General features: G+C 44.1%; 1 long non-coding RNA gene across 1 annotated transcript in view; it reads left to right on the top strand.

Moving 5' to 3' along the window:
• The first annotated feature begins 256 nt into the window (after window positions 1–256).
• The window catches only part of LOC108540968 (uncharacterized), a 6,030-nt gene continuing 2,349 nt past the window's right edge, over window positions 257–3,937 (top strand). The window contains exons 1-2 of the long non-coding RNA XR_001888818.1: window positions 257–297; window positions 3,108–3,365. This is a non-coding gene — a long non-coding RNA (uncharacterized LOC108540968). The remainder of the gene's footprint in view (window positions 298–3,107; window positions 3,366–3,937) is intronic.

Below are 3,937 nucleotides of genomic sequence, written 5' to 3' on the forward strand. Positions count from 1 at the left end.
AGTTTCAAAAGCATATGCAACTTGTAGGAGGGGAATGAGGAATCCTTGTGTTCCCCAAATCAAGCTGACTTATGCCCACTCTTCCTTTCTCCCTGCTCCACATAATCCTTTCTACTTCCCCAATTATTTTGAAGCAAATCCTGGATTTAACATTATTTCCACCATGGGCTCTTTCATGTTAATTTTGGGCCTGAAAACTTACTTAGCTTTCCTATTCGTTTTAATAACATATTGTTAATTTAACGTGCTTTTTCAGGTAGAGACACTTTTGACCTGATCTCTGCAGTCCTCAACATAGTATGTAACACAAGGTAGGTCCTTAATACTTGCATTTGGTTCGTTCGAAACTAAGTGCGTGACCGTCGTGATGACATCTCTCAGTTCGCTGTCATGTGGCACCACTGGGCCATCCTTCCCATCCCACGACAGTCCTTAGACTCAAATTCAGGTTTAGTTAGTCTACGCTAGCCCCCTGTGCTGTTTACCATTCCACTGACAATGCATTTCTTGGCTACTGGGAAAAAACATCCTGCAGTGGGAACCAATCTCCCCCTCTCCCTGCCTAGTCCTGGGTCTCAGCTTGCAGAGGCTCTGCCTTGGGCTCATTCTTGCAGAGCAGCAGCAGCAGCCGCAGATAAAAGTGGGGCAAGGTTCACCTGAGCACAAAGCAGAGCCCGGCCTGGCTAATAATTTATGTAGAGTTTCTATTGCTCAGAACCTGAATCCATTATTCAACTTTAAAACAGGAATAAAATATGCAAATGCAGCAGGCAGAAGTGCACACACAGCACACACTGTGCTTCAGCCTTGGCAATTGCTGGGCCCACTGGAGTTTCAGAGAGAAACACTTCATTTCCTCCACCTGTCAGTGTGTAGGAAGAGATAGAAACCTCAGCCATGACACAAGAGCACCGGGCCACTGTTTATCTTCAGACCTGGCCTTGGGAGACATCTTTAGTGGCCCACAGCAGCAGAGAAGTCAAGACCAGCCTCTGGGGAGAGGCTTGGGTCAACCTGTCTTTGTCTTTCCCCTGAAAGAGGGAAACTCTTTGATGGCAGTTTCAATGCGAGGTTGTGCCCTTCCCAATCCCATTCTCCTATAAAATAACCTATTCTTGATGCCATCCATATATTAACATAAACCCCCTTTGACAATTTTTGTTTGATATTTTGGATTAGCACATTCTGCTACTTACTGGGTAAAGTAGCCATATTTTCTTTACTCTGATGTTGACCTCTGTCTATCAAGTAAGTCACTGAGAAGAGGTCCAGGCCGGGCACGGTGGGTCACACCTGTAATCCCAGCACTTTGGGAAGCCAAGGTGGGCCGCTCACTTGAGGTCAGGAGTTCAAGACCAGCCTGGCCAACATGGTGAAACTCTGTCTCTACTAAAAATACAAAAATTAGCCAGGTGTGGTGGCGAGTGCCTATAATCCCTGCTACTCGGGAGGCAGAGAATCGCTTGAATCTGGTAGGCGGAGTTTGCAGTGAGCCAAGATCTCACCACTGCACTCTAGCCTAGGCGAGCATATGAGACACCATCTCAAAAAAAAAAAAAAAAAAAAGGAGGTCTACATTCAGCTTACCTACTCCCCAGTCACGATTTTAGGGTTCTCATCCATAAGAGGGCCTCGAGGCTTCTCCGTTTTAAAAACTTGTCCTCATGGCAACTCCCACGCCATCCTTGACTCTGATACTCCTCTGCTTCTTCTCTGGCTTTGGTATGGCTTTCTTTGGTTCTCTCACCCAAAGTGGAACTGGTTTGGTTATATGCCTAGGCTGGGAAGATTTAATCTCATTTAAAAAGTAACTACTATTTAATGAAAAGAAGACTGGATTTGAAATCTGAAAATAATGAGCTCAGGGCCTGCAAGTACAACTTACTGCTGGGGCCATGCTGGTGGAGTCATTTCATGTCCTGGAGCCTTCAGTGTCATGGATAACACTGAACTCAGACCTTTGGTACGAGAGTCAGACAGGATGATGGGTGTGAAAGTATTGGGTAGGATGTGTTGTTTATACTCATATCACTAGAACTGTATCCGGCCGACTTGCACCAGAACACATTACTCGTTGTTAAAATGTTGAAGTATTTCTATGCCAGTTCAGAAATAGCTGTCTTCCCAAGAAGCCCCACACCCTCAATGTCCCAGGGCTCCTCACTGCTCTGACCACCTCGACCTCTCGTTTACTGCCCCTGCACTCCTACTGTCCTGCAACAAAAGATAATGCCTGGTACTATTCCCAAGACTCACAATTTTCTGCTTTTGGCTCCAGGCAACGCACATTTATTTTCAGCATTAACTGGAGCTTAACCCCAATGTTAAAAATTAGAATCTGCAGAAGTTAAAATTGGCCACTTAAGGCAAATTCTCTCTCCCTCTCTCTGAAAGTATGAATTACTGCTTCTACTGGCTGGGTAAGATGAACTTGATATAATAGCCCTAATCTTGTTTGTTCCAATAGAATATTTCATGCGGTAGGAGAAGGCTAAATTATGTGTTTTGCAATTCCCTGAAGCTGGCAATTCAAGAAGTATATAATTAAGCCCTGGCATTATTAAGGAGTAGAAAATATTTTCTTCCAACTTTCCTGTGGTTTAAAAACTATTCAGGCTTTGGATTTTTGTAATAGCAGACTAGGTGACACATTCTAAGAACTACTGTTAAATGGTGAACGAAAATCAATGCATGTGGCCCTCCTTCTGGGAGTAAAAAGACTTTCTCACAGCTTCTCATTGGCAGCAGGCATAGGATTCCCTTCTTGGAGGTGGCCCTTAGAATTTGTGACAGGTGCGACACTTTTCATCTACAGCGTCTGGAAAGGATATGGTTCAGCCTTCAGATCCCTTTCTGGCAGGGTTGACAAGAGTGGGCCATGGCAGTCATTAAGTTCATTGCTTCAGTGAGATCCAAACCTCCTTGAGAACTGCTTATGCTTCTCTAAAGAGATAACTTCACTAAAAGGTGAAGACTTTTAACCACACAAAAAAGGATATATTCTTGCATTGCTTAGATGTTGTCTTCTGTCCTTAGGGCTGTTATAACAAATTGCCAAAACACGATGGCTTAAAACAACAGAGTTTTATCATTTCACAATTCTGTAGGTCAAAGTCTGAAATCAAGAGTGAGCAGGGCCACATGGGCCCCTTCTGAAGGCCCCAAGGACAGTCCCCCTTTTCCTCTTCGAGCGTCTGGTAGTCCTAGGCCTTCTTTGATTTATGGCAGCCTCACTTCCATCTGTGCCTGTGTCTCACATAGCCCTCCTCTCTGTGTCTCTGACTTTCTCTTCTCTGAAAAAGAATGCCTCAGCTGGGTGTGGTGGCACACGCCTGTAATCCCAGCACTTTGGGAGCCTGAGGCAGGTGGATCATCTGAGGTCAGGAGTTTGAGACCAGCCTGACTAACATGGTGAAACCCTGTTTCTACTAAATACAAAAAAATTAGCTGGGTGTGGTGGCACATGCCTGTAATCCAAGCTACTTGGGAGGCTAAGACAGGCGAATCGCTTGTACCTGGGAAGGCAGAGGTTGCAGTAAGCCTAGATTGCACCATTATACTCCAGCCTGGGCAGCAATAGTGAAACTCCATCTCAAAAAAAAAAAAAAAAAAACCAAAAAACCCCACACCTGCTGTTGGGTTTAGGGCCTCTCCTCAATACAGAGTGCACTCATCTTGAGATAACTTAATGATATCTGCTGATAAAGATCCTTTTTCCCATGAGGTCACATTCACCAGTACTGAAGATTAGGACGTGAATGTGTATTTTAGAGTCACAATTTAACAGACTATAGACGTATATTTTTAAAATCCGGAAGATAACCTAAGGCATTGATAATAATAGTTACCTATTTGGGGAGAGGAAGGAAAGAGGATAAGGCAGCAGGGGAGGAAGGGAGAATTTTGCTTCAATTTCATTCTTTTTTTTTTTTTTTTT

Source organism: Rhinopithecus bieti, unplaced genomic scaffold (assembly GCF_001698545.2).
Source record: "Rhinopithecus bieti isolate Rb0 unplaced genomic scaffold, ASM169854v2 scaffold_19482, whole genome shotgun sequence".
In the NCBI taxonomy this organism is placed as follows: Eukaryota; Metazoa; Chordata; class Mammalia; order Primates; family Cercopithecidae; genus Rhinopithecus; species Rhinopithecus bieti.